General features: G+C 51.3%; 1 long non-coding RNA gene and 1 other non-coding gene across 2 annotated transcripts; both read right to left on the reverse strand.

Annotated features, from left to right (window-relative positions):
- Positions 1-2111: 2111 nt before the first annotated feature.
- LOC120759295 (uncharacterized) lies at positions 2112-3970 on the reverse strand. The gene is made up of 3 exons (XR_005703147.2): positions 3694-3970; positions 3172-3390; positions 2112-2413 (listed from the first exon to the last, which is right to left on the reverse strand). It is a non-coding gene; the product is annotated as an uncharacterized LOC120759295 (long non-coding RNA).
- LOC120759445 (small nucleolar RNA SNORA74) lies at positions 2556-2758 on the reverse strand. The gene has a single exon (XR_005703173.1). It is a non-coding gene; the product is annotated as a small nucleolar RNA SNORA74 (small nucleolar RNA).
- Positions 3971-12216: the final 8246 nt, after the last annotated feature.

Here is a 12216-nt window from a genome sequence, read left to right on the forward strand (position 1 = left end):
CATCGCTAAAATATTCGAAACTCTGGGCTCTCGCTGGCAGTGAGTCTCGTTAGAAGATTCTGGTAAAAAGGCCCTGCAGCCGATATGCGCGGCTGTGCTGTTCCTCTGATCCAACATTGCCACCTTGTGCTGGATGAGGAGAGGTGCCTGTGCCGCTGCCCTGAAATCCATGAGTTGTGACCGAAGTACTTGTACAACCCCTCAGGTACTCTTCATTATTTGGATTACTCTCGTAGACATCTTTCTATTTAATTTTGTGGCTAAAGAACTGGTCTGTCCATTAGCCTGGAAACCGCTGTGTTCCAACAGCTTTTCAAAGATGAGGATGTGTATGTAAATTCAGGGAAAGCTCCAGGGGAAAAGGAAAAATCTGCCTCTTTGATTCATCACAGGCTGATTTTTCTTTTCCGTAAGTGGCTGGAGAGCACAATGAAACAATAACACATAAAGTATTTTTGAAAAATGGAAGTGGTACAACATATGTGTTGAAATAATATGGAAATGCTCAGAGAACAATCACAAGAAATCCAGCTCTTAACAAGCTCAGGGTAAAAAAAACAATTAAGTGCTCAAAAACAAGCCCATAAATCTCAGTTAACAATCCTCCTATGCTCTGGTGCTGCAGAGCAGTAAAAACAGAGCAAATGTAAAACAGTCGAGCCACTTTGCCTGGTAGAAATCATGTATAGATTGCAAAACGTGTGGTGCTCCTAAAAAGAACTATAAATCATGTTGGCATTTCCCAAGTACCAATGCAGATCCTGCTCCATTTCCTGGCTTTATTTCACCGCCAGTCTTGGACCTCATGGGTTCTCTCCCAATTCCCTTTGATTTGTTCTCTCCCAATTCCCTTTGATTTCCTCTGCTTGAGGCACCAGAGCAGGGTCGAGATGAATCATTCTGACCTTTATTGATCACCTTTGTGCTGCAGGAGCTGCACGGTGCTGACTGTCCCCTTCCTGCTGCAGGTGACACCCTGAGCCCCAGACCCCCAAGCCTGTGCTTGTGCTGACCACTGGAGAACCTTCAGGACATTTCTATTTTCCAGTTGTGCACAAAGCTGGAAGCTGGACATGCCCCAGTACCCTGTGCTGATCCCCAGCGTGGGCACCAGGGGAGGGGAGGATTCTGCCCCTGTGCTGAGGTCAGAGCCCACCTGCAGAGCTGCCCCAGCCCCGGGCCCAGCGCAGCAAGGAGCTGGAGCTGCTGGAGCCAGGCCAGAGGAGGCACCAGGATGAGCAGAGGGATGGAGCAGCTCTGCTGGGAGGAAAGGCTGGCAGAGCTGGGGTTGTTCACCTGCACAGGAGAAGCTTGGGGGTGAGCTCAGTGTGGCCTTGCAGGGCCTGAAGGAGCTGCAGGAAACATGGAGAGAGACAATTCCCAAGGCATGGAGGGACAGGACACAGGGATTGGCTTCCACTGCCAGAGGGCAGGGCTGGATGGGATTTTGGGAAAAGAGCTGATAGGCTCCATTTTTTGTCACTTTTGGGAATACCTGGTCCAGCAGCAGAGCCCCCTGACATTTCCTTGACTGCTAGCAGGCACCCAGCCCTGTGGCACCCACCTAGGAAAGAGGAAAATTGCTGGGCACATCAATCTACGGGGAAACCTTTGATTAGTTTAGCAGGTAGGATTTGTTCCTACAGAAACAATAGCACTCAGGCTTCAACGAGGAAAAACCTTTCTTCCCTGATGTTGAGTATTTTAACAAGTAAGTTCATACACAGTATGAAAACTGTGCATTCAAAGCTCCAGATAGTCAGGAGGCAGAAGGGGTCAATGGCTAAGCTAACAGTGTCAGGGACATTTAAGGAGTCTGGATTATTTCACAAACCCAGGGTTTCCCTGAAGACTGCATGGAATACAAAGGGATCCAAATCTCATCTTGGAGAGAGCAAAACACTCTTTTTGTTCCAACTTTTGCATTTAAACACCATTTTTGTCTGAATCCCTGACGGTCATCTAAAAGGGCTCACTTCCCCCCCAGGCCTAGGCATGAGATCTGGTGTCTCACTACAGCTTCTCCCATCTCCCACAAGGATTTAACATCTCTCTCAAATCCTGCTGCACCCAACAGCCTTGTAAGATAAGGAAAAGCAAACTGAACAAGCTTAAATATAAATACCTTTAATTGAGGTCATATAAAAATATATTTTAAACAAGCAGTGAAAGGAGATTAACAGTAAATTGTACACATAATTCTTGTTATACCTTGCCCCAAATCACCTTTTATATTTCCAATTCCTACATCCACATCCTGAAAACAAATTCTTCTCCGGTTGCCCTGTTTAAACTGGGGGCTCCAGGTTTCCATCTTCCCAGTACCTTTCAAACAAAGATCTTCAAAGCAGCATTGACAACTTTTCCTCTGACCACTCCTGCTGCTCCAGCAAGCCCCACACCAACAATTTACCTGTAATAAAAACCCAATACAGACAGTTGAAAAAATGACCCCTATTCAGCCCTTAGCACAGAGCAGTTAATTAGGTGATATTTATTTCTATATAAAAGATGCACATTACAATATTTGCAACAGAATTTTCCATTTTTTGTGTGTTGTCTGCATCCAATCTAGGCTCTAACTCCACGGGCAGGAGTTAATCCACTCTCGGGCATGCAGAGTGCTGCCAAAACCTGGCACCAGCGAGTGCCAGGACGGCCCCACTGGTGCCCGGAGAGCTCAGCAGCACCTTTCTCTCCCAGCAGCATAACACTGGCACAGGCACTGAGCAGCCACGGGCAGCTGACTACTGCTGGGAGAAAAAAAAACAACCAACGCCAAAAAAACCCCAACAAAAAAAAAAAAAAAAAAAAAAAAACCACAAACACCAAGACAAAACAAAAAAAAAACCCAAAAACAAAGAAACCAAAACCAAACCAAACAAAAACAAACAAACAAACCCCACAAAAACAAAACAAACAAACAAACCCAACCACGGCGGGTTTACAGGGAAGAAAAAAAGTGGAAGCACCTCTCTGGTGATGCCACCTCTCAACAAGGCTTCATCCAGCAAGAGGAACATATAAGCTAAACCTATCACTGGATAAACCATGTTATTTCCACTTCAAGGACCTGAGGCTAGCACAGGAGCCAGCAGAGGTCTTTTAGTTAATTCAACACAGAAAAACAAACATTTTTGCCTATTTCCCCTCGCTGGCTCATGGTCACACCTCACCACGTTGCTCCAGAGCTCTCCTGGTGCCTCACGGGCAGGTTATCCCTTCACATCCCCTATCGGCAGGCTCTAGTGCCCTCCTGGAGACACGTCCTTGGCTGTCCCAGCACAGCACAGCTCGGGGGGTTTCACACACGACGGGGTCGGGTCATCTCAGGGCTCCTCCTGGCCACCCACAACTCCGGGTCACCGCGATCCCCCCATCGGTGAAGGCCTAAAGAGAGAACAGCAGAAACATCGCAAATAATCCATTAATTCCATCTGTATTCATAAAGTTCAACGTCAGCGGCCTGGCTTGTAGCAGAGGGCTAAAGCCAGCAAAAGGCTGAGGAATTAGTATTGAACAGCACAGCCGAGCAACGCCCCTCGTCCCGGGGAACCGCGGGCTGCAGCGCTTGCCAGCCGGCAGAAACAGCTAAATAAAAAAGTTTGAGTATTTCAGGCGGCCCCTTCCGTCCCCGGAGCCCCGGTTTCCATCCCCGCTGCCGCCGCCACTCGTCCCCTGTCCCCCCCTCACCTCATGGCTGTGGCGGTGCCTCACGGCGGCGAGCCCCGAGGAGCCCGGCCCGCCGGAGCCGCTCGTTCCCCTCATGGCGGTGAGCCCGGCCCGCCGGAGCCGCTCGTTCCCCTCAGGGCGGCGAGCCCGGCCCGCCGGAGCCGCTCGTTCCCCTCAGGGCGGTGAGCCCGGCCCACCGGAGCCGCTCGTTCCCCTCATGGCGGTGAGCCCGGCCCACCGGAGCCGCTCGTTCCCCTCAGGGCGGTGAGCCCGGCCCACCGGAGCCGCTCGTTCCCCTCATGGCGGTGAGCCCGGCCCGCCGGAGCCGCTCGTTCCCCTCAGGGCGGCGAGCCCGGAGCCGCTCGGAGCCGCTCGTTCCCCTCATGGCGGCGAGCCCCGGGAGCCCGGCCCGCCGGAGCCGCTCGTTCCCCTCATGGCGGTGAGCCCGGAGCCGCTCGCCCCCCTCATGGCAGCAGGGGAAGAAAAGGCCGCGATTTCTCCGCGCCGCCGAAGTGATTCCGCAGGCACCGCCCCGCTCGCTTCGGCCGCTCCCCCTGGGGCGGGGAAAAACCCTCGACAATCAGTCACAGAGCGGTTTAGGCTGGGAGGGATTTTAAAGATCATTTCGTCCCACCCCCTGCCATGGGTAGGGACCCTTTCTTACTCTCCCAGGTTGCTTCAAGCCCCGTCCAGCCCGGCCTTGCGCACTGCCAGCGTCCCTGACAGAGCCAGAGCAGGAAACACAGGGTCTGTGGAGCTGGGAGGACTGAATTCCAGCACCAGCTCATGGGACACAGAGGGCTGGTGAGGGCTCTGCTTGCCTCTGATGTGTCCCACTTCAGGCACAGGAGGTGGAAGTGTCAGCTCAGAATCAGCTTCCAGCAGCAAAAATCCCAGCCCTGAAATAAGCAGAGAAAAAGTTGTGGTGCTGCCAAGTGCCTCGCTGGAAGAAGCACAGTTCCAGACATTCCCTGGCCTTCACTGGATGCCTTAACATCAGCCCAGTGCTCTGCATATCCATGTCCAGGCACAGCAGTCCTTTGCTGGGGATCTGCTCAAAGGAAGTTTTTATCTGGGCTTTGTGCTCCAGTGAGACACTTCAAGGCCGTTACAGAATGCCTGTCATCCCTCCCCCCATGCTCCTCATGTGCTTATGTTCTCAGAGCTCAACAATGAACTCAGCTGGAGCTGTGCCTTGCTTCAGGCAATCATCCACTCCAGCTCTGTCTTCTTCAAATGCTTCGCGGTCTATTTTCAGCCCAACCCAAGGCAGGCAGCTATTCTTCCTGGATGTGGGGTGCTCCTCCCTGGCTTGATCTTGCCTTGTCCTGGGAAGCTCTGGGCTTCTTGTGCCCCAGACCCGGCTACATGCAGGGAGAGAGGCTGGTGCTGACAGAAGTTTGGTGCTTCCCCTATCAGTGATGAACCTGGTGAGAACAGATTTTCCCAGCTATACCCAGTGCAGCACAGCAAAAGCTGTCTGGTGGAGGGACAGGTAAGAGCAGACACAGAGCACTTCTTGTTCCTGGGGGTCTCACTGCCCGTGGCCAAGGGCACGTGCCTACACAGGGATGGATGATGACTCTGCCGAGACCCTAAGCCACAGCTTCAGTTTGGAAGCTGTTTCATTCATTAGTGCAGCATGGGGCCCAAATTAATATTCTTTGTCTCTTTTAATAAGACATTTTCAGCAGGATCTAGGAGACACTTCAAAATCTTCCTGAATGCCAAATACCAGAACCTAGCAACTCTCACTGCCAGGACCAGCCTCTCACTTCCCAGTAGAGATTCCCTCTGTGCACAGCTTTTCCTCTGCTCGCTGGCCTCAGGGGGGGTTGCTCAAACAAAGACCTGCACATCATTTGTGAACTTAGGGTGAAAAGTGTCAAACTACATGAAACACAGCAGCTCTGCCATGGGAGTGAAGTCCTTTTCTGTCACAGGAATGTGCTCTCTGTGTCACGTGCAGCCAGTCCCTGTTGTTCATCTTGGCTTGGTGACAGCTAAACAGATCCTCCTTTTCTACTGCAAATGTTGTGGTGGGGCCTGAAGGGACTGAGATGCTTTGTTCCAAGCCAGATTAGAGATATGAGTTACCACAAAACAAAAGCCCAGCTAGCCTTCAGGAGAATTCCTTTAGTCTAGACACAGCCTCCCCTGAGCTCCCTTCATCCTAGCACAGCCCTGCAGCTTGTATTCAAAGCAACTCAACAGGCTCCAGAAGCCTGGGTAACCCCTGTCGAGTGAATGCTCACTTACAGCATAAATGAGGAATCACATCTGAGTGAGTTAAATTAGCAGGATGGGTTAAACCAGGACATGAGCACTGTCTGCTGGCACAGTGCATCCACTCAAGAGATCTGCACTGGCATGGAGCTGTAATGCTTCAAAATATGTGTGCTCCAAGCCTGGGGTGGGACATCCCCCTGTGTAGCTTATGTCTGCAGCTTCTGTGGCAGCAAGAGAGATCCTGTACTGTCACCTCAGCCCCAAACACACCAGTGCCCAGAGCACACATCATTGCTCACCTCCAGCTTTGGCACTGCAGGGTTGGTGCTGTGATCCTTCCATACTGATCAGATGCCATTTGGCTCAATGCCATTTGGCCACACCATAGTAATTGGAGAAAAAGACAGAGTAGTACTGTGGGAAGAGGAAGAAAATTCAGTAAACCTGTGGAAGAAAAGATTTGTGAATGTACATCGTCATTTACCATGGTGGTCACCTTCAGCCCCACAGCCAAGCAGGTTTGGGCTCTGGTGAGAAGCACTTTTGTCCCCTCGGTGTCCGTCACGGCTGGAGACTGTGATGACACCCTGCATGTGTTTGTGCTCACACTGCACCACGAGTGACCCCAGCCTTGCTTGGCTCCTACACAGCAGAGATGGTGGGGCAGCCATGGCCTCAATGCTGCCTTTTCCTCTTTTGGGAGATGCAGCAGTCTTTGTGGTGCTGCACCCAGGTCAGGGCAACCCCAGGCATGAGCACAGACTGCGAGAAGAGCTCAATGACCAGCAGAGAATGACTTGGAGGATATCATGGATGAAAGCTGGACATGAGCCAATGATGCACAGCAACAGCCCAGAAACCCTCCCTGTGCTGGGCTGCACTCACAGAGGAGTGGGCAGCAGGTGAGGAAGGGGATTGTCCCCCTCTACTCTGCCCTTGTGAGACCCCCCCTGCAGAGTTGCTCCAGCATCAGAAGGATGTGGAGCTATTGGAGCAAGTCCGGAGGAGACCATGGAGATGCTCTGAGGGCTGAAGCCCCTCTGCTCTGGAGCCAGGCTGGGAGAGCTGGGGGTGCTACCTGGAGAAGGCTCCAGGCAGAGCTCAGAGCCCCTGCCAGGGCCTAAAGGGGCTCCAGGAGAGCTGGAGAGGGACTGGGGACAAGGGCTGGAGGGACAGGACACAGGGAATGGCTTCCACTACCAGAGGGCAGGGATGGATGAGATTTTGGGAAGGAATTATTCCTTGTGAGGGTGGGCAGGCCCTGGCACAGGATGCCCAGAGCAGCTATGGCTGCCCCTGGATCCCTGGCAGTGTCCAAGGGCCAGGCTGGATGCAGCAGCCTGGGACAGTGAAAGGTGTCCCTGCCCATGACAGAAGGAGGAATACAATTATTTTTATGGTCTCTTCTGACCCAACACATTCTGTAATTCCATTATCTCTGACTCTACAAAGGGGCCATTTCCACTTTCCCATTGCCATCACAAGATGGCATTCCAGACCTAAAAGCTGAGCTGGCTCAGCTGATACTTAGAGATCTTTTCCAGGCCCTGGGGTGTCCAACCCCAGAAGAAGCTGTGGATTTAACCCTGCCTGCTGAGGTTCTCTGCCAAGTCTCAGCCCAGACACTGCCTTTTAATCACAACCCTTAATGCCAGGGCTGTGCTTTAATCACCTGCACTGAAACACTGACGCCGTTACTCAGTAACCTCTGAGCCATCTAATTGCACTGAGTTAAGCCAGTTATAGTTTTGACAGTGAATGGCATGCAGAGTGCTTTAATCTTGACCTACACCACCTCCAGCTCTTGCAGGGCCTCCTCTGCCCCCGAGGAGACGCTGCTAATCAGACCAAGCCAGGATGTAGTTTAAGAAATGGACAAAGGGAGCCAAGGGCAAATCATGAGTGAAATGAATCTGACTCATTTTGTTACAAGGCACTGTTGATGGTAGAACTGCCTTTTCTTCACCTGAGAATGATTTGGGAGAGTAGTGAGAAGTCTTTCAATAATTTATAACTTCAAAATAATAACAAAAAAAAGGGAAAATCATTATTCTTAGATATGTTTTCTTAAAAAGAAAGCTTATTTTGAGCTAGGTGCATAAAGCCATGGTGCAGTGTGTTATTCCCTGTGTCTGCCTACATATGAGTGAGTGCTCCAGCCTTCATCCACCAGTTGCTCCCTGCAAGAAGAACCCACGATCCAACCACCTTCCCTGCCCAAGGGCCTGCAGCCTCCCACCAGGGCTTGGTGCCACGTCCTGGGTGCCAGCTCTGTCAGCACAGCTCCCCAGGGATGGCAGTGGGGCAGGATCTGCTGCTCAGCTGTCGTGGAGGCTGAAGCTGGCTGTCTCCCTCTGGGGCAGCTCGGGGAAGGGCTGCTCAGGCTGTTCTCTCACCATGGAGCTGGAGAGCAACCTGGCTTGGTCCGGAGGAAGGAGCAGTCAGAAAGGTTATAGAAGCCCAATCATCCTGCCAGAGGGGTGCGTGCAGCAGCAACAAGGGCAGTGCCACTCTGGATGTGGCTGGGCAGGAGCGTGCCCTGCCTGTGGGACCCTCCCTCTCCTGGGACTGCAGCCCCTCTCCCCACTTCTCCTCCTCCACGCCTGCCTGGGTCTCCTGGCCCTGTCAGAGCCTGGTGATTTTGTTGTTCGAAATGCACTCGGGCAGCCCTGTTCTGGGCTGAAACTGCTGCACAGCAATTTCTTTTTCTGTTTCATCTCTGGCAGAGCCCTTGAGCTTTGCTCCCTTCCTCTTCCACCCTCCTCTCCTCCTGCTAAGCTTCTCCCAGGCCCAGTCTCCTTCCCTGGTGTCCCCTTCCGCTCCCAGCTCCTATTTAACCCCCATTTTTTCAGTCCTCTCTCTCCTTCAGTGCTCCTACCCAGAAGACAGATCACTAACCACAAGCTCTGTTATTCATCTAACAGATCCTAAACTACTTGCTCAGTGTGATAAATGTGATCTGCTAATCCTGTGGAGACCATCCCCAAGGATGCAAACTCCTGCTGGGATCGGTGGCAATCCCGTGGCATCAGCCACAGGGTCAAACGTACCAGGGGGGTTGCGGCTGCCTTGCCCACAATCAGCTCCCCTTAGGAATTCAGACCAGCACAAGGCCCACCAAACACACCTGTGTCTTTCCAGTGCCCCACCAGGTCTCTTGGCAGCAGGGAATATGCTTTAATTCTCTGAGTTTTATAATGCCTGACTCAAATCCCAGGGATTTCAGGCAGTGCTGACACCCAGAGCAGGGTGGTGTGAGCACAGTCCTGGGGTCAGGTGCTGGGGACAGAGGAGTGGTCACATCAACCCAGCATTTTAAAACAGAGCTAACTAGGAACAGCTTATTCCATTGTGAAAAAAGGAAAAAATAATCATTCTTAATTAGGACAGAAACTCCCAGATAGGCTTTTTTAAAGAAAATGCCTAAAAATACCATTTTTGCTTTGATTTGAAAACTATTTTTTGCTCTTCAGACTGTAAGATAAAATACATTTGAATTGATGATGAATTTCACAGCAAAAATATATCCCTTTTCATTTTGAAAATGCTGAAATGAGTTGTTACAAAATTTTCAACATTTACCCCCTTTCTTAAAAACCAAAATTTTTAATTTAGATGATTTTTTTCGTAATGGAAACTCTTGATTACATTTTTACCCAACAGCTCTAATTAGAATTAAAAATCACAGCTGATTCTTGCCAGGGTGGTAAACAGCTGGACTGTGCAGCCCTCTCCACTCTGGGACTTCCAAACAAGCCCCAGCCTTGGCAGTTTAGCCTTCTGCCACATTTTACACCTGTCTAGTCACTGGAATTTATTTTTCTTTATTTATTTTCCCCACCCTTTCTCCTCTGAGGGTTAGTTTTTTACCAGTGCAGCATCTCTAACAGTCAGGGAACTTCACAGTAAGTTGAAATTGCATTGATTTCTCGAGGAAGAAGCCGCATACTAATTTTTCCTATTTTTCTCCCTTGTGGAACGCAGGTAACAGCTCCAGGAAGGTAGCTGGGTTTGGGAATATTATGTTCACCCGCTGGCTGACAGGGAAGTCTGGGGTCCGTGGAACCACCATGGGACATGAGGAGACTTTGGCTGGTCTGGTGCAGTGCTGGTGTTGCTGGGAAAGCACGGGGGATTAAAGCAGAACAGGTTAAGCCTGAGAGAAGCATCAGGTGAGGAGCAGGGGATGGATCGATCCATGCTATGCTGCCAGAGCTTCCCTCTGCCTCCAGGATGATCCTCACACCCCCCAGCTCTTTGGGGTAAGGGAGGGAACACTGGAGCAGTGTGAATGGGCGGAAGGGACTGTGGTGGAGGGGAAGGGAAGATGCCAGAGTCTGCTCTTAAACCCCCAAACCTTCTGTTCCAGGCACCCAGGCAGGTTTGTCCAGCCTTTGCTGGCAACCTCCAGAGAGCCAAGAGGCACTGGGGCATCCTCCTTCATGAAACCAGTGCCCCCAGTGCCACTGTGACTCCTGGCTCTGCTGTATCCAGTGCATTTCATCACTGCTCATCCCTGTGCTGGCTCCATGGTGTTAAGGGCTGATCTTCCCTCCCTGGAAACAAGCCCATGGCTTCAGCCTGTCCCACCTTGCCCCTCCCACTCCCCTGCCAAACAGTTATTACCGTCTTGGACAAACCTGAGATAGTATTAAACAAGAGGGAGGTTTTCATACACAAATGACCCTGTGATTAATGGATTATGAGATTCTGTGCAAATTAAAGCCTTTCTTCATACTTCTCGCATCCAGCTCTTCAGCTGTTGCTCTTTCCCTTCTACTCCTTCACAGAAGTCCCCGTGGACTTTGCTTGCCCCATCCCTTTTGCTGCAGTTTTCTCCCCACAGTGAGTCAGGGATGTGGCTGGCACTTACTTTCCCCAAAGCCTTCACCCCACTGAGTCCTGGGCAGATCCTGCTGCTTCTGAGCCAGCACTGTGGAGAAGAGGATGCTGTCAGCACAGCTTGTTTATACACAAAACCAACCCAGGAGAGGGGCTGTAAATGCCTCTTTATTTCCATATTCATCTTTGCAGCTCAGATGGATGAGGAACCCAATGGAAAGTTTAGATAAAACAGAGAAGAAATGAAAAAGTGTTGGCAAGTGGCGGCTCAGCTGAGACTGGCAGCCTCAAGGGCTTCCAGAAAGAAAAAGGCTTTCAATGACTGCGCTGCTGCTCCACAACATCCCAATTTCCCTGCCATGCTGGGAGGGGTGGGGCAGCTGGGAAGCCCTGCCCACCTGTGATCCCACCCCAGGGAGATGGACCTGAGACTCTAAAGCAACACATTTGATCTTGTTGATTTTTTACAGGGCTGATTTCTTCCCAGAGCACCAGCAGCAGAGTGTGGGTTTGGAGGCTCCATAAGGATCTCCAGGTGATGGGCACTGTGGTCACCTGTGCCATGGTGGAGAGAAGCCACAAAGGCTTTGCTGGACAACTTTGGAACATCCAGTGCTGGGTGTTGGTGATGGATGACAATTTAAATCCCATTTGTGCAGGGAATAATGGCTCATAACCATCCCCTCTCCTTTAGTGCTGTGCTACTGCCGAGCTCGGTGGTCTCGTGTTTCCACCTTAGGGGAGTGTACCGGCACAGGTTGGGTTGCTGCTGCTTTCCCAAAAGCATCTCCTGAAGAAGCTGTTCAGGCAGGCACACAAATCACTCAGTCCACACACACACACACCACAGATAGTTCAGCAAATGAATGGCAGGAAGGGTCTTCTGTATAGAGTTCCAAGAAGTTCCAAGAAGTAGTACTCCACACGCCCAAGGGGTCCAGGGGCAAAAGACAAGAATCAATGGAGGGTCCAGGATTAAGTACAAGGGCACATGGGGGTGGAGCAGAGCATCAGGGGCCAGTGATCGGAGGGCACAGGGGTGGTGCAAAGGCAGGGCAAAGGGCAACAATCAGTAGGGAATATCAGGGTGGGCAAGCAAGCGAGGACATGAAAACCCATGGGGAGACAGGGAAAGGAGACCCCTCTAGAACCGGGACATATATGGACAAAAGAGGTGGGCAAGGCCAACAAACCAATGGGAAAAGTGAAACTGGGGTAAATTAACACGGTGCTGCAGAGCATCATGGGGGAAGCCTTTTTTCTTGCCCTAAATTGTGAGGCATTCTCGAGGTCTGTGGCAGATTCTTCAAGGGCATTGTCGTTGGAAGTGCTCCTGATAGGCTCAAGGGCTTCCATAGGGGAGGTGTTTTATTAATTGTCTGTTGCTCCTGAGCCCACATGTGCTGTGATGTGAAGCTGCTTCAAATACAGTGAAGAGGAGGTGGTAGCCAAGATATGGCTCCTGGGGGAAGC

Source organism: Hirundo rustica, chromosome 14 (genome assembly GCF_015227805.2).
Source record: "Hirundo rustica isolate bHirRus1 chromosome 14, bHirRus1.pri.v3, whole genome shotgun sequence".
Taxonomy (NCBI): Eukaryota; Metazoa; Chordata; class Aves; order Passeriformes; family Hirundinidae; genus Hirundo; species Hirundo rustica.